We start from the raw sequence: 22884 nt of genomic DNA on the forward strand, positions 1-22884 counted from the left end.
TCTCAGCTAAAGGGAATTCTGGACTAGCTGTAGTAAGCACTTCTCTTGCTTTTTTGGTGGGTTTTGGTGGTTTGGGGTTTTTTTTGTGGCTGTTTGGGGTTTTGTGTGTATTACTGAAAGATTATACTACTCAAAAACACCTGTGGTAATTATAAATTTCAGCCTTTTCCTTCCTATTTCAAGACAAGAATGAAATGCAAGTGCCTGGGTAAGAAAACATGCCAATAACTTGTCAGTGCAGAACACGTATATCCAATGAAAGCTGTTTAAATCTTCAAAGTGCCTTGTAAACAATGACAGACATAATGGCTGAATGGATTCATCACTTCTGAGATGTATTGACTTGATTAGATAATTAGGTCTAGTTTCTTTTATGCTATAGGGCATTTCACCTTCAGCCTTCAGCTAGTGGCTTCTCGGGACAAGTATAAATGCCTGGGCTTCTCCACCTGTGATTTTTTTTCCCAAGTATTCATTGTGAACCCTGACAAATTTTCTGGATCCCTTTCATTTCCTACCTGGCCTGAGGTATGCTTTTTACCTCCATGAAAATGTCCAAAGAGATTTTTTTTTTTTTTTTCTTTGGGAAAAGGAAGGGGCGGAAGCAGGATGCGCAGTAGAAACAGATTTCTGCTGCTGCAACTGCTTCCCTGCCAGCTGTGTCCTGCAGCTCCCGGCTCGCAGATGCACTGCTGCAGCCCGGGCACAGCGTGTCCCTTGCGTCCAAGGTGCTTCTGCACCATTTGAAGCTGAGATTTATTGCTCAGAGGGTGGACTCTGGTATAATCAGTGATGAATCATCAGGGACACTGCTTGGAGAGCTACTTATCTAGGAATACTATTCGGTGCCTGGGGAATAGCGGAAGGAAAGAGGTGAGTAAGAGGTTGTTTTCCCAAGCATGCCCTTGTTGACCACAAAGTCAGGTCCAAGGGGATTTTTAGCTCTCATATCTCGTGCTCAGACTCTGGAAATTCTGCCAGACAAAAGAGGTAATAATTTTTTTTTTCTGTGATAGCTGTCTGGAAACAGTTCTCTCTTCCCTATTCCCACTCTGCACCCCTCTGGGCAAACCAAATCAGTCTGGTATTGGGAGAGGAAGAGACTCCTCCATGGTTCAAAGCCTTCCTACTCATGGCTTATCCCTGGGCTGATTTTCCCAGGAAGAGAGCTGGAAAGTTTAATCCCACATCTGCAGTGGGCACACTGGCTTGCAGCCCCTCTACCTGTGGTGCTGGTGCTGCTGCCACACAGGGTAGGGCCCTAAGGAAAGAGCAGTTTCCAGAAGATACTGGGCTCTGAGGGGTGGGATAAGAGGATTTGAGGGGAATGGGAACCTCTGAGGTCAGGGACCTGTAATCTGGGAGGCCTTTTGGGCAGGGGAGGTTGGGTGATGAGTATAGGAGCTTGTGGGCTGCAGGCTTTGGGCAGGAAGTGCTGCTCCTTGCCTGGCTTCCCCAAAGCTGCCATGTCTTCTGTTTCCATCTGTCTGGGCTCCATGTTGTCATGTTGCTTAAATTACTTTTGCAGTTGAAACTGTGATTCCCCTAGGTTTGCTCTTTGGGATTGTTTTGCCATCAAAAGCTTTCCTCTAAAATTCCCCCAGTTGCTGACTGAGATTTTTCTATCCCTCCTCCTGTCTGCAATGAGTTTGGCAAATGAATTCTGTGCCTCCAGTTTCCAGTATAATCTGATGTGGCAATAAATAATGATCTGTCCCTGAAGCCAGTTAAAATAAATACATCTTAAAACATCTAATTAAAAATCAATCAAACAGCTCATACCTGCATTTATTTCCTACCAAAATATCCAGGTTTAATCTCCAGAGCATAAATAATCTTTCCTCTGATAACATTAATAGCAGGGTGTTATGTATCTTTTCTGTGCAGGAATATAATAGCACATATGAGCTCCACCTCTCCCCCATCCCCCAAAACTGTGTACTTGCATCATCAGCAAAGGTAGCAGCATGTGAAGTTTATACATTTAAAGAAATCATTTGAGGTGGTTTTGTTCTTTAAATGCAATTCATGTTGTCCAATATTACTAAAATGACTGTGTAATAGCTTCTGACAAAAGGGCATGGTTTTAGTGTTTGGCTTTCATGGAGACTCCCAAGCACTTTCAAATGAAATCAGTATCTTGATCTCGATTTTTGCAGATGGAAAACTGGGATTCAGCATGGGGAAGTGGTTGGCCTAAGGTTTCTCAAAAAATCCCTGAAACTGAAACAAAGTCCCTGAGTTCCCATCTAGTCCACTAATTTCAGGCAGCTGCCAAGTACCGTATCCTTATTTGTGTTGCAATAGCACTTAGCAACCTCAGCTGGGGTCAGGGCCACGGTGTTGCACCAGTCAGCCAGTGACCGTCCCCTGATTTGTATGTCTTGCAACCTAAACAGGCACAGCCAGGAGTCAAAAGAGGATGGAGAAGTGTTGAAGTGACATATATAAGACCAGACCTCAGGGGAGTGAATAACTTCACCAGGAAGTTCTTAAATTTCAGCCACTGGACAATGACTTCTACTTTGGCGTTATGAAAACATCTAACAATTATCATGGGGTAAACCTGCAGTCCACTAGCAGGAGGCTGGTGGAAGCAGAGCAGACCATCGGTCAAACGCAGTACGTGCTGCTGGCAGGAGGGTGTTTATTCTTTTCATAAATGTATCAGGTACACCTCTGAAATTTGGTGCCTTATTCCAGTTTAATACCACACGTTGGGGGATTTTGCTTTCTTTTAATGGTCATATGTATTGTTTATGCTAAGCCAAAAATGGTATCTTAGTAAATGAAGCGATGGTTCACCTATGTAACAGTCAACTAATGCTGTCTATAAGGCCAAAAAAAAAAAACCAAACGTTTCTATCTCAGTATTTCTAGCAGCTGTTTTGTTTTCTTTTAACTGTCACAAGACAATAACTTACGTATGCTGAAAACCATATCTCTGCTCAGTGGTTACAATTCTGTTCTTGTAATTTTTAAACAGTAACTGCTCCAGTTTGATAAAAGATCTCTGTGTTCTAATTAGTCAAAAATAACAGTCCTCTCAGCAAACATATATATTTTTGGATAGCTCTAGTCATGAGTGACTTGATCAGCCGCCTAGCTGCTAATTAAAATAAACAGAACCGTGTTCATTCAGCATCCAAAATGCAGTAAGTCACTAAAAGGAAAAAAAAAAAAAAAATCTGTCTTGAAAGCTTTGCAGTAAAAAAAAAAAAAAAAAAAAAAAAAAAAAGTAAAAAATGTAAGATTCTTCCCTTACCTCATGGAGATGGACAGCAGAATCCTCTGGCCCAGCATTTGATTATTCTTTTTTTTTTATTATTTGTATACATTTTCCTAAAATCAGCTGTGCTTGTGCTCTCCCCTAAACTGGTGATGATCACTCAAAGTAGATTGAACAAGTGGACAGATGTGTTCTACAAGTTTTCTATGCTAACATGTGTCTGTGATGTGGATATTTGCAGCAGTAGGGTTTTTAATGACAACTCTGTTCAGATGTCTTTCCATCATTTGATAGCAGTCGTTGCTTTATAGGTTTTAGGGGAAGGCAGGTTGCTTTAAAGCAAGCAAGGAGGATTTGCCAGGAGCAGACTCTTTCTAGGTGAAGTGCAAGTTGTACTCTTCCACTCTGGCAAGGTGCAATTACTACATGCAAATACTACACTGGTGTATAACTAGAAGAATGCTTGCACCAACAAGCAGAAGTACTGGTTAGGCAGTACGAGTTGTCAGAGTCACTGACAAGGAAGAAAAGGGGGCTTGTGGACTGTCTTTTCCAGCTCTGTGACTGAGGACAGCCTGTCCCTTACAGATTTAACTCTCACCACCTGCATTCCCCTACAGCAGTCAATTATCCATTAAGGTTTTAAAGAGAAACAGAATGGCAATTAAGCCTGGTACAGCAGTGCAAAAGCAGTGGAAGCCTTGGGCTTGCTGAGAAATCTATCCATAAATGAATTAACTGCACAAATAATTCCAGCTAATTAGAGGTGTACATTCCCCAAATAACTCGATTCTCTCATTTACTTAATTGAGTTGATGGTTGCTCTGGGATGGAACAGCAAACTGTTCGGTGGCTATTACAATATATATCACTCTCACTAAATCTTTTCAAACAGTCCGGATTTTTTCTGTTAACTTGGAATTTGCCACAGAATCGAGATAGCTGTGTTTTTTCATTTGTGGTTTGTTTGGTTTTTTTAACTATATCTTTGTGTTCAATATTTTAGAAGATGAAGGTAAGCTAAATTTCATTTACAATTCCCAAGTTCAGCTGAAAAGTAAGGACTATAAATAAGGATTGTTGATCAGTGAAGTAGGGTCTTCATTTCACGCTTCAGAGAAATGCTGACAGGACTGACAACTTTCAAAATGATGACTTAGATAAAACTGCTATGCTTGGATAACAAATCCAGGTATTGCCCATGGTCTAAGCACACTTCTTTTGAGTCTACATGAGTTTAGGGCCCTCATACAGGGGAAAATGGGAGAGAACTAGCAAGCATTGCTCAGATGATTTCTCCCTAAATGATGTGAGAAAGTTAAAAGACTTGAAACAGCCTCCATTGTTTTTCAGCTTATTTGAGCTTTTCACTACATTTTTTTTTTTTTTTTTTTTTTGGTCACATCATCCCTTTCTCCTCTTTTCCAGTCTTTCCCAGCAGTTTTTTCAATATGTAACAGTGGAATCCCACCCATACCAAATCGCTGTGCTGTTTTGTAACCTTCAGATGAAGAGCCTCACTTATCATCACTTTGGGATACAAAAGTGGCCACTCAATCTCAGTGTCCCACTTTCCATTCCATGTTCTAATAACCCTTGAACAATGCCACACCAACCACTGAGCATCAATAAAACATCTTTTTTTCCCATTTGTTTCTTTTCCTACTTATACTAAAGAGGGATCAGTATAAAAACACTGATAGTACTGAAAGCATCCCTTTTCAAGGAGACTAAATTCCAAATTCCTTTTTTGTGTTAGGACCAAGTGAGAGGACATTTGACAAAGATTTTTATTCTACTCTAGTCTCTAACAGTAATGTAATGCTTAATGGTCAAGAATTTCCATTTTGCGATTTAAGGATTAGGGATGCTATTAAACACTTAAAAAAAAGGGGGGAGGGAGAAATTAAAATATGAGAATAGCAAGGTTGAAAAACAGATGGTAGATGCCTTTTTCTTTAAGGGAAGTAAATTTAGAAAGGTGTTCTTGCTCTCCGTTTCCTTGGAATCATTAAATGCACTGGTCCTTTCGTTAAGGAAATAATTTAAGCAAAAGGTAATAGCCACAGTGCTGTTTGTCATTAAGTTGTACCTGCCAATAAACAAGGAAATCCATCTGTTATGTAGTCACTTTCCTCATGGACCCTCAAAGACATGTTCCACATGTCTGTGTTCACAGGGAAAATAAGGAAGGAGACTGCCAGGCCACCCAGGTCCTTTGCAAATAGAAGATTTGTTTGAAGAAACCTAGAGAAGGTCCAAGACAACAGTCCCATGCACAACAGTACTTTTCAATTTCTCCCTATTGTGTTATTACTTCACCAGCAAAACTTTTCCTCTGCTGTTTCCATTCTCACTGTCTCTTAATATTACTTGGCATCCTTATGGAAATTCCATTTCTGCTCATTCCTGTGCTTATTTTTCTACCCCTTGTTGTTCTTCCACTGTTTATTTTACTTTTCACTGTTATAGTTCCTACTGGCACCAGTGATGCAAATTAGTGGGTGTATTTGGAGCAGGACCATTTTGGATGCTTATGGACATGGGAATATTTGTCTTCAAGCAAAAGGGCAGGCTCCCTAATTTGGTACATTGTTGAGACTTTAGTTATTTTTTTAATCTTTTTTTTTTTTTAATTGGATTTGATCTTCAGCAGATTCAGCAGATGTTGCAAAACAAATAAACCATATGCAGTGGTTGTTAGACATTACTCATGGTGTAATCCCTTTATCCAAATGTAGAAGTTAAACATATGAAACCATATCCTTAGATAACTGGAGAAATTCAGTACCTACTCAGAAAGCCACCACAACTAATCCACTTCATTGTCTGGTGCAGCCCATCTTCTCTCAAGGAAGGTAGGCAGACAGAGGGAAGATGGATTCATGCCTATGCTTTTAAATAAATGTAAACTAACCACAAAGGGTCAAGTTCATTGCTGATGTAACACTGCTGACTTCAGTGGATTTACACTAGGGATTAATGTAGTCCTTTCTCTAATATATATTTTCAGGAGGGAGGAAGATGGTTTTTATATAGATTCAGCACAAGATCTGCTGGCATATAAACAAACCAAACAAAGACTTGTTCCCTTCTCAAACATCTGTTAGTATGAATGTCCAAGCCCTGTGTATCTGCCACAGGTTGTTATAATATAGCTGCATTACATTAACAAAAAATACAATAACCATTTGGTCTCTACTTTAAACAAGAACTTATGAAAATGACTTTCAGGTGGAGGGAGTGGTGATTTGGCAAGGTTCTCTTGGCAGGCCTGTAGATTACACATGAGGGAAAGTTGTTTGGTGGTGGAGCAGACAAATTGCTTAACAATTAATAAAAATAATGCCTTGTGTTTCTAAATGACAAGGTGCTGTGTGGGAATTATCCTTTCCCCAGCTGCTTTCCACCAATAAAATATAGTCAGTTCTGTAGGTTTTTAAGTTACACGCAGTAAAGTGGAACAGTGCTTTTAAAAGTGGTAACACCTTGCTGATGTGCGCAAGTAAAACTATAGTTATATGGGTTACAAATTTGACCAGTTTATCTAGACTGCGCAGCCCTGCTTTTAAAAGCCTTGCAGTCTTTGGGGCCCAATACCAGTTAGCACTGTAGTTTTCGGTTTTCTTCTGTTTTGTCTGAGAACTTCTAAGAATTTTCTCCTAAGTACTAGACCAGTATAACACAGTGTGTAGAAAAGTATTACAATATCAGCTGCATCTCTTTAGGACTCGTATGGGTCAATTTTCATCAGAATCAGAGCAGATTTAGCATCTGAATTCTCATTTTACAAGGCAACTGAAACACTACAAGCCAAAGTGTGATGCAAAGTGATAAAAGGCTCTCAAGTAACTTCTTAAAATCACAGAGGTGTATTTGGAAATGTTCTGATGATGATGAATATATGATGGGGCCTTAATTCTGCAGCTTGCTTCTTGTGTAAGAGACAAACTTTGTTTGCCAGCCAAACTGTAGTTCAATCAAATGGGGAAAAGTTTGCCTTGTTTTCTGTAAAGCAGCGTATGGGTTTATTCTGCTGACAGTTCTGCAACCAAATCTCCTTCTGTGAGAATGTCGCATCGTCTGCTTCAAGGTTGTTTGCTCTTCATGTTATCAGCTACATTGTGCCTCTACAATGTCCTTTCTGAGGTACAACCACGCGGTTTTTCTCTCTTACCAAGAATGCTTTCTGTGTCTTACTGAGTTCTGCAACTTATCCTTCCTGAATGCAATTTTTTAGCAAGATTTGATGGTAGAGATTGTTTCCCCGGGGGATGTGAGGGGAGGAAATTTCTTGGGATTTCTGCACTGCCAGCAGATGTCAACTTTTCTAAAAAGAAATCCAGGTTCCTGGATGTAGTTTTACTTCTTAATATAGTATGTATGATTCTCATAGCACTGATGATGTTTTATCAACAGTAATTAGAAGCAAGATACTGCAAGGATTTCCTCTTTCTGGAAGATATAATTGAATATGTGTACTATACAGCCAGCATTTTCCCTGAATTAATCCTCAGTGTTTCATATTTGAGATCATCTTGTTCCCCTGTGTATAGCTACTTTTAACTTTAGTTTTAAAGATGTAGGTTTGGTGCAAGATGGTGCTGTTTTGCTCAGAGTGCTAAAGGTATTCAAAGTAAAGCTCTAGAAACATGCTGGAAATCTTAGAGATTGGACTTGGCATACAACAGAAGATGATGTGACATTTGCTTTGGGCAAGGGTTTTGTTTCTTCAGTAGCACTTGAAATCAGTAGGACTGGGATAAATTCTCCTATTGTTGCCTCAGTATAAAATAATCATTTTGGTTCTATCTTCCTCATATACTCAAGAGTTGTCTTGTTTAAAAGGATTGCCTTGAGTTTGACAAATTAATTGTTTTCATTCATATTAAAACCTGCCTTATTTGCACCTATATCAGTGAAGACTGAATACTTGTATTTGGAGTTTACAGAACCTAACTGCAGCATTTTGGCTCGCTGTAGAGAAAACATGATGAGGTAGATCTCAGCTGATGATCTAGTAAATCTCACGTAAATGATTGCTGAGAAAGGCTGAAGGGAAAAATAAATAATAAAAATCACTTTTAGGATGTGGATCAATGTAGGAATTGATATGTCTCTGTTTAGTTAACACGTTTGTATCCAGAAGTGATTACTTGCATCATGTTGCAGTGATTTATTGCATTGATTTCAGAGAAATCTTATGTTGATAGTATGGGTGTGTAGGAGGCCATGAGACAAGGCAGCACCCCAGAGTTTCCTGACTCCAGCTCTGCAAGAGTGTGCCTCGGTCATATATGAAGAGCTGGGACACACCAGACCCTCCCAGACTGTGTCCGTGGCTCTGGGGTCCATGCTGGTGTTCTGCCAGGATGTGCAGGTTCTTTGCAATTGCAGCCTCCAAACAGGGTCCGAAAGGTTTTGCTGTTCAACAGAATAGATGTTAAGCTGTTGAGGGCTTGTCTATAGCCAGTTGCTGTGCTTGCCTGCAGCAATAATGTCAAAACAGTTTGCTGCTTTTATGTGAACGCTTTTTTATCTTTCTAAGATCAGCTCGATTTTTCTGATCTTTTTAAGGTAATACAGATTGTTTAGAGATAAAAAGAAATAAACCACTCTTAAGGACTATCGGCCTAAAGGTTAGCGTCAGTTAAATCTACATGGGCAAACTGCCTTTTGGGCTGTTGACTGCTCTGAATTACAGTAAGGTGTGTCGACTTTCACAAGACATCAATACTTCAACCACAGACCTGAGCAGGTAGGAAGGTAAGGTTCTCCATTAGGACTTAAGGTATCTCCATGGCCTTTGAATTCAGGTGCTTACTGTCATATTTTTTGTAAGAGAAACCATCAAGCTTTCTCTTACAAGTAGTAAAGCTTCTTTTTTTGCTGTGCTCCTAGGATCTTCCTAGGACTCTAGCCCACAATTTTTTGTTAAACTTACTCACAGTCAATTGGCAGGCATTTGCTCTCAAGCCAAAATTCTCAAATGCTTCCTTAGTTAAATTCATATGAGAACATTTAGGTGTCTACTAATCACAAACAACAGCTAATATATTTCTCGATTAATCAAGTAAAGCCTCTTAAATGCAGTTTAAGAACCATTTTATGAGGATTCTCAGTGATGCCTCTGCAAATGTACTTGAGTAAATTTTATCTGAGACCTTATCAGTGCTCTTGGGCAAAAAAAGCTTTGCTCCTCCAACCAATAACCTATTGTATTGAGAGTTGTGCAGCATTCAGAAGCAGGGAACTTGTATACCTATTAAATTTACTGTGTTCTGCAGTATATAATATTCACGCCTTCTCTGGTTTCCTAATTGGTAATAGGGAAATGCAAAGAGGCCGGGCATAGGAGCACTACAAATCCGCATTCCTAAAAATCTGTAGAGATACTCAAATCAAAAGGGGGTTACAATGTATTTTAGCTAATTCTTCTTTGATTCAGTCCTTAACCAAAGTAATAAAGTTGCTGTGCATAGCAGAGGCTTAACTAAAATGCGTCAAGTCTGTAGCCTCATTTTTTTTTTCCTCTCAAAGAAAAAATCCTCTCAAATCCTTTAAAAAATCCCCCAAACCTTGAATGGAAGATGCAACCAGAAGCATGACAGGAGAAGCCTCTTCATGAGTTTACAGGGTGCAGAAGCAGTTCAGCTGCCAGAGACTCCAGGCAGCCTATCACTCACGCTTCCAAAGGCACCTTCTGCCCTGCAAGGGTAGCTGGGGCATGTCTCCTCATCCTCAACCCCTTCTTATTGTCCCAGGATTTAGAAAGTTATGTTATTAAGCCTTATGCTGATGGACATCCCAAGAGTCCTCTTACGCTGGAGCTAGCTCATGGCTGCTTGTCTGGTCACCAAGAAGTCAAGTATGAGATAGCTGAGTATCAAGGTGCAATTTGTAGACTTCTACCTGTCAGAGAGTGATTGTCTGCAGGCTTTTTTATTTTAATGTTGGGAGCACTGTATTGTTAATCTGTTACGGAGGTATCGTGAATGATTTCTGCCGCTTTCTGCCTCTACATTTACACTGTGGCAGTGCTGTGGTTTTGCTGTGGTTTTGCTGTTCTGAAGTGTTGTGCTAATTAAGATTGCTTAAACAAGGGTTTTGTACATTTGATGGCTCTATTCTATAGCACAGAACGCTTCTGATGTCATATTCAGCAAAATGTAATCTTTACTTCTCTTATGTCACCGCTTTGTTGAATTTCCAACAAGCTTCTCTTGTTTTTCAGTTCAGAGTTTCTTTAATCATCTTTAACAAAATGAAAAGTACAGTGTTATTATATAAGGATGGAGTTTCCCACTTCTTTCTGCCAGGGGTATTCTGATAAGACGGTCCCTGTGCAGTCAATATGTATTCTTTTCGGACTATAAATCCTCAGAAGTATTTTTATGGTGATGTATTAGCTCTGACTTCTGGAGGGGACCTGAGTTTCATTTGCCTGGGAGCTTTTATTACAGATGCCTTTGGAATGGTGATGGCTGGAGATAGAAATCAAAAATAAAGGTGGAAAAGAATTACTACTTGTCAGAGACCTTATCTTTCCTGCCAGTCTACAGGGGTCTGTGAAATGACCTAGATTACAGATCAATAATGGAGCGCTTGCACTCAGCTAAGAAAGACCAAAACCCCATAAACTTTAAAACACAATATCGGTACTTGATTGGTTGCTTGCTGAGAGCTGAGCTTTACTGCTTTGCTCCTCCAGTTGAGATCTGGGGAATATTTATCTTCTTGGTAGTATCAGTAGATGGTGAGCTAGCTGGTCTGGTAGTCTTGCCAACCTTCTGCAACGACATCTGTTAAAATGCTTTAAAAGACTGTGCAAATGCATTACCTTCCTAATTTATTTTTCTGGTGATACCAATTGCTGGAGTTGCTAAAGGATTGTTATATGGGAATGTATAAACACTGTCTTCCAAGGGAATATTAGCACTTCAGGAAATGTCCTTATGTAGTCATGTTTGACTTACCTTTTTGAAGTTTGACAGAGGACACTGTCTTGTTGCCGACACTGACACAGTGCTTGGACAACAATGCATATCTATTTTTTACATCCTGCTTTTACTGAATTGAGTGGCCATAAGTGTGGTGGATGTTTCAGGTACTGATACGTAGCTGAATGTGCAGGTTCAGAGGATTTCACGTATGATAGTTCTGCTAAAGATGGCGTGTTATTCTCCTTACTGTTCTGCCTTTGAGCTGCTTTAGATAATCTTGTGAAGGAACTTTATATACAAGGCTGCTCAGGGTGGAAAATACACATTTCTAAATTTATACAAATATGTTGGGTGCTTACACTTAGATTATACTTCTATACTGGCCCATTTCTAAACAGAAAGAGATGATTATTACCTATTACAGAAAGTTAAGTAAATGTTAACAGACCTGTATTGAAGATGTAGTCTCTTCTGCTTACTGTGTAATGGTGTTAAGAGCTTTCCAAACCTTATCCTCTGCTCCTCAACAATTGCTGCAGGAGAACCAAAGACCTTCAAGTGCCAGCTCTGTGCACGCTGTGCTAGATGCTTTCAGGCTGTCAGTCCTGGCACTGGAAGCGAGATAGTGTTTGCCACCTTTATTTATATCGAGTGACTGGGAAAGTGTAATGGAAAGCATAGGTGGTCAGACACTTTGACTTCAGAAAAATACGGAACATTTAGGAAATCTCTATCCCAAATTCAGTGCCAGGGTACAGCAGGAATGCGGCTGCCCCATGAGAGGGCACAAGCCAGAAGCTGGAGTGACCCAGCACACAACCTGTGTCCTCCCCAGTCAGGATCAGTACTGGGTGGGCAGAGCAGGGTGCTGGTGATGGGGTCCAGCAACAGTTCCCAGCACAGTGAGGGGATGAACCAGGGCCAGGCTCCCTCAGGGAGCTGGAGACGAGGCTGCAGTGGGGGTCCAGCCTGCGTGGAAATGGGCTTGGGGTGGGGGTGCCTGGGCATGGGTCCTGGTGCAGCCCAGTCAGGTAAATTAAGGCTTGCAGGTGCCCTAGAGGCCCGAAATGTTACATCACAGAAAAAATATCTTGTGCTCCCCCTTCCACAATTTTCATTCTTTTTGTCATAGCTATTCATTGTACTGTGGCTGCTGTATTTTCTGTGTGTTTATTAAGCATGACTGAACATTATTACATGAAGGCTTACCTTTTTCTTATCTTTTTTTAAGTGCTCACTTGTTCCTTTTTGTGATTATCCCTGCAGGAATATTAACACAGATTTTGTACCTTGATACTTTATCACTGCAAGGTGTATGTGAAACTCTCACAAGATAGCTGATGATCTCTTTCGCATTGCTAAGTGGTGACACCAGGACTTCAGAATCAAAGGAGAACCAGCAAGAGTCTACTGTGATATTTCTAATGGTCTTTTAAAAGCTCTGTGAATCTTGGAAAAATCATGGGAGAAATACTTGTGAGGCAAAGATGAATTTTCATAGAATCATAGGGCAATTGAGTTTGTAAGGGAGCTCGAGAAGCCTCTAGTCCAACCTCCTGCTCAGAGCAGGGTCAGCTGTGGGATCAGACCAGGTCGCTCAGGGCTTGATCCAGCCGGGTCTTGAAACTCTTTAAGGCTGGAGACTGTTCCACTGCCTCACTGTCCTCACGGGGAAAAAGTTTTTCCTTGTATCCAGTCTCAACTGCTCTTGTTTCAACTTCTGCCCGTTGTTTGCCATCATCCCATTGTGCGCCACTGTGAAGGGCCTGGCTCTGTCTCTCAGTGACCTCCCCCGAGGCATTGGGGGCTGCTGTTGGGTCCCCTCAAAGCCATCCATTCTCCAGCCTGAACAAGCCTCAGTCCCTCAGCCTTTCTTCCCAGGACATGTGCTCCAGCCCCTAATCATCCTGGTGCCCCTCTTGTGAACTTGCTCTAGTTTATCAGAGTCTTCCCTGTCTTGGGGGGATCGGATGCAATATCCTAGGTACAACCTCACGAGTGCTGAGTAGAGGGAGATCCCTTGACCTCCTGCCTGTGATTTTGTTCAGACAGCTCAGGGTGCTGTCAGCCCTTTCACATTTCACACCTTTCCTTTCCAGTTGGCAATGTGCCTAGGAGGTGGCATAGACTCAGCTGCATTTTTTGAATGAGTGTCACCTCTTCTTAGGTACATTTCCACTCACAACAGATTAAAAACTGTCTTGAGAGTTTTTGTTAACTCTCACTAATTACTCCCAGCATCACAGAGCGACTGGAGCCTTGCAGAGCATTTGCAGCACAGCTCCAGATAAAAGCTGGATGAAGCTGAAGAATTAAAAATAAGACTGAAAGTAAAAACTCAACAAAATTATGAACATAAGATTTATGAAAAGTCTTTAATGGCATAGAATTAAAAAGGATTTATTCTGTCAGAATAGGTAAAGAATTGGTAGATAAAGTCCTAATTTTTTGAAAATGTGTGTATCAGTTCTGCTTTGAAAAAGATTGCTAGAGAGAAGTCCTATGATAGAGTAACTGCTTCCAGCTTTGGTGTTTTTAATGAAAATTTATTCGGGGGGGGGGGGGGGGGGGGGCGGGGGGAACAAGCCACCAAAATCATACCTACTGTTGTCAAACTAAATATTAGGCAGCTGTGAACCCATAAAAATGGCTGAGTCTGCATCAGTCACCTGAGCTGTCAGGTTCATTTTGGTGTAGAATCAAGTTTTAAGAGGGCCTTTATCGTGTGAACACAAAGTGGGTGAGGTTTGTTTATGAAGAGATGAAGTGCTAATCCCTTTAAACTGATAACAGCAATTTATTTAGGGCCAAGTAATACTTTGGCATTACTTTTTTTATGTACGGAGGATTTTTGAAAATGGAAATAACTGGAAACAGCTACTTCAGGTCTCCCAAGTGAGACCTAAAGCTGCAGGTGATGTTCCAAGGGTTTTGAATTAGATAGTTTCAGTTCATTCATTTAAGGTCATGATGAACTTGTAGCCTTCGGTAAGAAGACTTGAGCCAGCCAGAAAAATATTGAATTACTTCTTGTCTCATGGGAGGCTCTTCTCTTTTGATGGAGACTTCACACACTTGGGGGTCAGTGTGGAGCAGCTTGCACAATGTCCTCTTGGCTATGCCCCAAACCATCAAACCCTTTTCACTGGTTTTCATTGCCAGCACTTGCTTAACCTTCACCAGCCCCAAGATGAGCAAAGCCAAATAAAAAAGTAAAGAGAAAAACAGTCCAGCTGGAAAAAGGTGACCAGATGTTTTGGTGAGGCTGGGATGATCCATCAACAAGAATTCTCTTTTGTTGCCGTAAACGTAAAAATTATTCTTGTACATTGAAATACACTGGTTTTAATTATCCCAGACCTTTCTTCTTCCCTTTCAAATGTACATACACTTCTGAAACTGAAAACTCTACTTTTCTTTGCATCACAGGTATAATGGAAAAGAATTGGCTTCCTCACCTGACTGTAGCTATAGTTTCTAGAGAATGATTTCCTAAAGAGCAGCAAGCCTTGTGAGTTACTGATACGGTCTCTCTGAAAGGATTCAGTCTTCTTAGGGCTGCTCCCAAATGATCACAGCTGCGATTCTTACAGAACTCCTGACCTGAACATGCATGTTCATAGATTATTGGCAAATATTCGTGTAAGTTATTGTTTGTGTTTATTCAAATAAAACCTGTAAATTAGCTGGAGGATCCATAACCCTTGAACATTAGTATTTTTAACTCTGTTAATGGGAGGTATAGCCATGGTTGTTAATGAGAATGAGAATGTCTCAGACTATGCAAATGTGTAATGCAAAGAAACTCCTGAAAGTGTTTCCTTAGGTGTCATAACCTTCAATTTCCCACCTGTTAATAAATAACAATTCAGTCTTGGATCAGAAACAAAGCATGTAATTTGGACAGACTGTTATTGTGAACTGACAGGCCCTCAAATTATGAAGTTAAGAATGTAACAAATTATTCAGGAACAACAGGCAGGATATGTTTGCATCCAAAGTACCCAAATTTACCTGAAGCGCAAACTTGACACAAACAAAGCTTCAGTTAATTCATAGTTAACTAAAGGTAAAGAGACCAATTTGTGAAATAAAATAAATTGGCTTCCCCGGGGCTACTTTCTGGCTCCACCGCTGTGGTTCGGTACCTTTCCCAGTTTTGTAGAGATAATACACATTTAAGAACAATGTGAGAAAAACCAGATTCTTGAAATACATGACTGACTGCAGTTGTGCCTTGGCACTCTCAGCTTTGCTTCTCATCCCACACAGCATGTGTTGACGAACCTGTATGTGGTTTATGTGCTTTTTTTTTGGATGGTTAGTTAGCTGTGCATCTTTTCCTTTGGTAGGATTAGGCACATATTGGTATTGGAGACGTGTCAGATTCTTGAGAGCCAAGTGCCAAACTGCAGTGTGTAAGTGTAGCAAAGTCCTATCTTAACCTAACAGCACCTTGCTGGAATTAAAAGGCACAGAGATAAGTGTACAAGAGAGAAATAATTCTGCTGAACTGGACATGGGTTAATACTACAGGAGGTTACATATGTGGAAAAAGAAAGTTGAGTTTTGTCCTATGAATCATGTCCTCTGAGCTTATTCAACATAGAAGAAAGAGAGGGAAAGACTGTTGGGGCACCACCTCTTCCAAGGCAAAGCAGATTGCCCCGACTGTATTTCAGATTATCTTCCATCCTTTCAGATCCAGTCTCCATCTTCTTGTAGCCTGCACTTGCTGCTGCATCTCTGTGTTGCTCTCCCAGCCCCCAGCATAATTGCTGTACTGCTCCAAGTTCCTTCAAAGACAAAAGTGCAATGGAAGAGGTCCAAGTTGCATGTCAGGGTATGGAGGGCAAATATAGTGGAATCTCAGGATGCAGTTTATATTTCAGCATCTTCAGTTGATAAGCAACGCCAGTTTGGTATCACACACTTATTGGTGCTTGGCTTGATCACTTTCTTCAATCTGTACCTTAAGTGAATGGTTGTGTAAGTTCACCAAATTCGGATTTGCTTCCTTTTGATTCAGTTTTAAATCTGAGATGTAACGTTAAGGCTTTACTTCTTATTTTAACAAAAGCTTTGCCTATCTGTCTTCAGAACCTTTATTTCCATGAACTTGTGACTATTTCCATACATAGTAATGCATTCTAATAACTGCCCCGGGATGGGGCATTCTAATAAATGCCAGAGGGATGTGAAGCGCTCCAAGCCCATGTCACCAGGGCTTCAAAGAGTACTGAGTGTGTTCCAGTTCTCAGAGATTTACAAGACCAGGAGTTTGAAAAGGTTCATGCTCACAGGAAACTGCTGTTCTTACAGTTGAAACTTGCTGTGAATCTCCAGCAAAATGTGAGTTGAATATGTTCGTACTGGTTTGCACAGCTTCACTGGCTTGCTTAAATCTGTGTGTGCAATTGCAGCTCACTTTTCTGCAGTTAACCATGTACACAAATTTATGGTGCCTTGCAGTACTGGTTATTCTTTAAAACTAAATGGCCAGTGTGTACGGTGTGCTCTCAACCTGCTGTTGCTGAAGGTAAAACCATGTTTGCTGAAGAGAGCAGTGCTTTCCATGTGTACTTGCCGGATACCATAAGGCTGCTCATGCTAAAGACAGTCTCTCTTCTGCGTTGTTTTCTAAGGAGGCAAGACCTTCCCTTTGTCACAGAGAAAGCCATTCCTGTGTTCATCGGCTGTTCAGCACAGTGTCGCTCCTGGGACAGCTATAAATTAGTATAGTACATATTATAATAATGAAGAGGAGCAAGGGAGAATAAAAGAACTGAACAGGAAGGAAATTCACTGGGAAGAAATAGAATTAGCAGGGCAAGGAGTGGGAGAGTTCCTGAAGATCAAAATAACTTGACAGCATGTAAGTGACAGATGTAGCAAAGTGAGAACAGATAATATGAGTGGGTACAAAATATTTCCTGGTTAGTAGATGACTCTGGGGAGATGAAGAAATAGGTGAATAAGAGTGAGGGGACATAAAGGAAAAAAAAGTCTTTCATGAATGTGAGTTTAACAAAAGAAAGTGAAGTAATTTATACCCACCTTGTTCATATTTAAGGTTGGTGTGAACAGGAGCCTAGTGGCTTATTGATGCATCCATGTATAGTGAAGAAAAAAAAAAAATCCATCCTATAGATCAAGAGTGTAACACTTGTGCCCAGTCTTTTGCTTTCAAGGATTGTTCTCTGAATGTTTATAGTAGTTAATCTCAAATTGAACAGCTCAGCTGCTCACTGAAATAATTACTCAGAAGAATCTCTCTCTACTAAGTTAGCAGTGCAGAGGTCTACAAGCAGGGTGCCTGAAGAAATGTAAATGTGCAAGATGTTCGTAATCCTTACAAGCTTGGTATTTAAAAATTGAGATTATTTCCACAAGAAAACACCTTTGTGCATTATTGATGCAGGAAAAATTACAAACAGAAAATTCAACAGATAAAATATTTTCCTGTTCTCTTGGGGTGCTTTATTTATTTACTTTAAGGTAATTAGATTTTCAAAAATTAAGTGAAATTTTGGTCTGATAACAAGCTTGCAATAGTTCATTTTAAAGTCTAATTTAAACAAAGAATTGGCTAAGAAGCTTAGGCTGCATGTGTTTTGAAGGTGACTAAGACACCATTATACCAGTGTGATAAGATAAAGTACCAGAAGCGTGTAGGAAAATGTTCCTCGTTCCACCTTGGAATTAATTAAAAAAAAAAAAAAAAAAGTTGTTTTATCCTTGCCTGAAGAAGTTTTTGAATAATTACATGTTATCTTTTGAAATGGAGAGAAGGTTTTCCCCCTTTATGCAGATAGGGATGTTTGAGTTACACAGGTGCAATTCCCATTCTTTTTTTTTCAATGGCAGAGTTTGGCCCCTTATATGCTTTCAAGCAATCCAACTGCAGTATTTCCCTCCTGGTTTGGAAATGTGAATAAAGTTATACATTTCCCATTTCTTGACTGTTTTGGCATTCCTTCCCGAAAGGGAGGAAAAACCTTATAAAGTTTCCTTTGGCCCAAAAAAAGCAGAAACATCTGTTGCAGCCGCGAGAGGCGGGCTGGCCTCATGGCCGTGGGTGCCTGCGGCGGGGCCCGTGGGGCGGCCGCCGGCCTTCCCGGCCCTTCGTGGGAAGGGGAGAAGCCACCCCGGGGAACCCGCGGCGGGGAGAGGGGACGAGCAGACCAAGGGTGCCCGGGGCCCGCTGGCCGGGGGAGCGCGTCGCGCCCTGGCAGCGGAGAAGCGCTGGAGCTGAAACGCTCTCAGAGGTTTTTAAAAGAAAAAAAAAAAACAACAAAATCCCATGCTCGCGCTCGGTAAATACAGCTGCTTGGCAAGGAGGGTGACTGGGAGCGACGGGCCGCGCGTTCCCTCCCTCTCCCCCCGGGAAGGAGCTGCAGGTGTTTCAGGTGACGCCGGGGAGAAAGCCGTGGCCGCCGACCCGCCGCCGTCGTGCCAAATAGCGCGTTCCCTGCCTCACAGCAGAGCTGGCAAGAGGCGGCCCGCCGAGACCCCGCCGGTCTCCGTGCGGGTTCGGCAGGTGCCGGGCAGGCCCCGGGGAGGGCCTCGCGGGGAGCCGTGCGCTTTCCCCTGCAGCGCGGCCCTGGGCCTCGCGCGGAGGGTGGTGGGGTGCAGCGTGAGAGGGAGCTGCCGGGAGATGGGGAGGCTTAAAGCACAGAAGCACTACCGCCTCTGAGTCTACAGTCCCCTCGCGCCTTTGAAGACATTGTGAATTTCTTCTGACTTCAGTCTGACTCGGTTGTTTTATATTTGTTTTTCCTGCGGAGGTAAACGTTAAGTAGCCTGTTGAGAAAACTGAAAGGCCACAAAAGATTTGTAAGGTTTATGGGAAGATATGAGAATGCTTTTTGGAAAATTAGCTAGTAACTGCGTTACTGTATTCAGATTGTGCTGAAAACTAAACAGTCAAACATTTGTGCTCGCTCGCTCTCATGTCTCTGACTCCCAAACAAATTATGGCACCTCCACAACTTGCTGTGTTTCAGTGATCCCACCAACTGTCCGTCTGCATGTTTTCAGCTCACAGCTGATGTAAAGCAATGCATTCTCTTTTAAACCCAAAAGAAAAAGGATTAAGCTAACCAGCATTAGTTTACGTTTGCTGAGAGCGTGCACGTGGACGCTAGGGGTTCAGCTGACTTGTGGTAATTTGTTAAGCTATGACTGAATGAAACTTAATTGAGAACCTCAGTCACACACGCAGAGAGTACCATTTGCCTGCTACTTTGGAGCTAATGAAATGAAATCCACGAAGAGGGGAAGACGGTCTGAAAGCACAAGACTGTTTCAGGACTGATAGGTTTAGTCCCCTCCCTTGCTATAGGCTCTTTTGTGGCAGAGGGCGTATCTCTGGTTGTCTTTGTCTCCATTTCACATCATATAAAAGCGAGGATGATAAATGACAGTTTTGTATTTCGCTTGGAGTATTTGAGGGATAAATGCATCGAGGGCTGGAAATACCTAGATGACTATAAACAGTAAGAATAAGCCGCTGAAGCCAGGTAACTTAAAACACAACGTAAGCCTAGTCAAGCCTCCACTAATGAATGGGAAACCCCATTTAGATACATCACATAGCATTTTGGGGGCAAGAAAAGGACAAAAAAACCCCTCAGGTTTCACAAGATCACTAAGCCTGGATGTTGTTCCCTGTGCCTCCACACACAATATCATCTTATGTATTCCCCACTCACAGATGACATGAGTATTAAGAAGGAAAAATGAGCATTGTATATCTAGCATGTGAATTCTGCCAGTATGTGATGCATTAAGCTTCATCAAAGTGCTTGAGGTCCAAGAGAGCATACTGATATGGAAGCCACATTAGATTTGATTATTAAATGACTTGAAAGATAGATGTAGGTATTAACGTAGCACACCTGCAGTTCTTCCCCATGCACTTTGATCTAGCAGATGATAATTTGTAATGGCATCACCTCAACCCCTGGTCCACCTGCAGTTTGTTAGGATGGCAGCCAACATACATTATGGCTCAGTTACTGGCAACAAACATGTCTGTGAACCAAAAAAAAAAAAAAACAGTTGTCATTTATCAGCAACCCTTCGCCCAGTAAGTGCTGCTCGTGAGGTGCTGGTGCTGCCCACTTGCTTCCACATCTGCTTCATAAATGTCCATGAAGCTTTCTTCCCTGTCCCCCTCCCTAGCAATTCCCAAGTATTTGGCTTTTCACATGCTGGTATTTGGAAGCACCACTAATGACAGCGGATGCGAGAATGGCTTCTCGCCGGCACGGGCCGGGTGCCTGCTGTTCAGGCTGCAGCTGACAGAAGAAAGCGCTTAGCGCAGGGTGGAACAGGTAAGAGGGCCACTTCTGAGTCCTGTCGTCTGGCAGCTTGGCAGGAGGAGTAATCAGACTCATGTCAGCAAGACAAGAATTTTAATTGAGAATGAAGCCACTCAAGCTCATTAAGCTGGTCGTAATTCGTAGCTTAAAGGTAGCTAGTTTCCATTAAAACCAGATATAAATATATGCACGCAGTTTGACCTCCTGGGTGCCTTGGGTTTTGCTTTCCATCACAGAGCTTTCTGGGGGCTAGCCACCCTCCCAAGGGAGCAGACAAGGGAGGAGGAAAAAGATGAAATTCCCACTGTAGAGTTTTCAGCAGAGCCCTTGGTTTGGGGAAAGATTTTGCTTTCCTTCCAAGGGAAAAGACAAAGCTCTGATGACCCAGAGCCCCTCAGCTTGAGCTGAGACATGTGCACACCTTCAGTGAAAGACAAGTAGTTTTGGTGAGCCCCAGGTCTCCTCCTTGTTCTCCTGTCCTCCTTCTGTTGTGACCACGTTTTCAGAAATATCTTTACTTCTCTTTTACAGCCTTAGGAAACTAATAGAAAATTTTTTCTGTTACCACAGTGAGAGCAACTAGGGCTTTCCTTCTAAGTCTCTGTGCTGGGAGGAAAACTTCTTACCTGTCTGCATCCAGCTGGCAACTTACCTAAATTAAAGCAGAGGACACCAAGGTGAGCATTGTGCTATCAGGTGTTTCACATAGTATGCTCCTCACTATGGCCTAGGTTTTATTGGCAACTTCTTTTTCCTTTTAACATCTTCATCCTTGGTTTCTTGCAAAGAGACAGAGTACACACACCATTTCCAAATGACCGTGTTACAAATTCCTCCCTTACTAAAGGGCAGTATTGCTGTTTCTTCTCCTTTTGCACTGACAGCAGTTCTCCAAGTGTGTTATTCAAATGTCAAACACAAAGATGGGATCTTTCAGACAATGTCAGGTACATGTCATACTGGCTCACAACATGAAAAATGGTCCTTGAGTCTGCTGTTTGGTTCATGTGTGGTGCACCTGCAATATATGGTAGAAAAGAGTTGTATGTGTTTGTGGAGTATGTTGTATTACAGCTATTACACAGTGCCAGTCTTTGGTCATTCCCCTCATCCCCACCTCTCTCCCTGTCCTCCTGCCTGCCCCCAGGGATCACCTCTGGGCAAGAAAATTGTGTGTCTGCAAACCAGGTAACACACATCCTCAAAAGGTAAAATAGGGACTCAGCTGAAGGATAGGCTTGCTAAGGTTGCTAAAGCAATTATAACATCAAGATGATAGATTTTGTGAAAAGTCATGGAGGAAATAATTATCTGTACGTATAGCTACGGTGCAGAGTAAATTCATGAAAGATAGTTATAAATGCCAAGCATATAACGAGGCTGTAAACAGATCCATAACATAGGACGGTGTCAGATCTTCTGAAAGTTCAACATTTCTGATTTGTTTTTTTTCAGTTGTTCCCTCCTCACCTGGTTATGACATAGTCATGTTTCAAATCTGAGAAATAAGAACAAAGCCTCTTCTCTTTAGATTTATATCTTCATAACATTAATATTATTATGTAAAACTACTACTGTTAGTAGTTTCTGTTCTGAACACACTTGTTGCATATATTACCTTCAGAAAACTTAATATTTGCTCACTGAATGAGACTATTCTCCCTCAGCCAAACATAATCAGAGTGAAAGAAATACACTTTCATCACTGTTCTTTGTGGTGTTCACGCAGTTCTTCCCCAGGTTGTCCAAGCTGACAGTTGCGAATATGTCTCAGTATGCTACTTTTTCAACCTGCTCAAATTCTGTTTTGTACAGTTAGGTGTACAACTTTGTAATTTGCTGCTCATTTCAGAGATTATTATTCAGAAAAAAAGAGGAGGTAATAAAAGTTGTTCAATCATATTAAATAATAGTCAAAAAGAGAGGCAGTTTAAGAACCACTGGATTTATAATTCCCTAGTTTTTGGAGCTGTTTCGGTAAAAGGCAGGAGGCAGAGAATCTAAAATATGCATAGACTTACCATCAGGGAAACTATAGCCAAATATTATGAGGACATCTCTGTCCTTCAGCCAGCATGTGTTAAATTAAGAACAACAGTTGATAACGTCCTTCAGGAAGGACATCTCTTCATTCCCTGAAGCTGTAAGATATATGATACCACTAGTGATGAATTCCTGGGGCCTCAGGAGAACAGAATGCCCTTGGATCCCCAGTTCTCCAGCATCCTGAGGAGTGGGCTCCCCACTTGTGTCATTGTCGAGGCAAGTCTGAGGATGTCTCTTGTTTTTATTTAAGAATTTAAATGACAAAAAACCCCCATAAAGTAATTCCCCAGCTCCAGACGTGGATTTGTATTTGACAGAGCAGAAGACAATGAATGTATTC

The 22884-nt window shown here is 41.5% G+C and overlaps 1 long non-coding RNA gene across 1 annotated transcript in view; it reads left to right on the forward strand.

Moving 5' to 3' along the window:
• The first annotated feature begins 343 nt into the window (after positions 1-343).
• LOC115343778 overlaps positions 344-22884 on the forward strand; it is a 174434-nt gene continuing 151893 nt past the window's right edge. The window contains exon 1 of the long non-coding RNA XR_003924279.2: positions 344-873. This is a non-coding gene — a long non-coding RNA (uncharacterized LOC115343778). The remainder of the gene's footprint in view (positions 874-22884) is intronic.

The sequence above is a fragment of the Aquila chrysaetos genome, chromosome 7, assembly GCF_900496995.4.
Source record: "Aquila chrysaetos chrysaetos chromosome 7, bAquChr1.4, whole genome shotgun sequence".
Lineage (NCBI taxonomy): Eukaryota > Metazoa > Chordata > Aves > Accipitriformes > Accipitridae > Aquila > Aquila chrysaetos.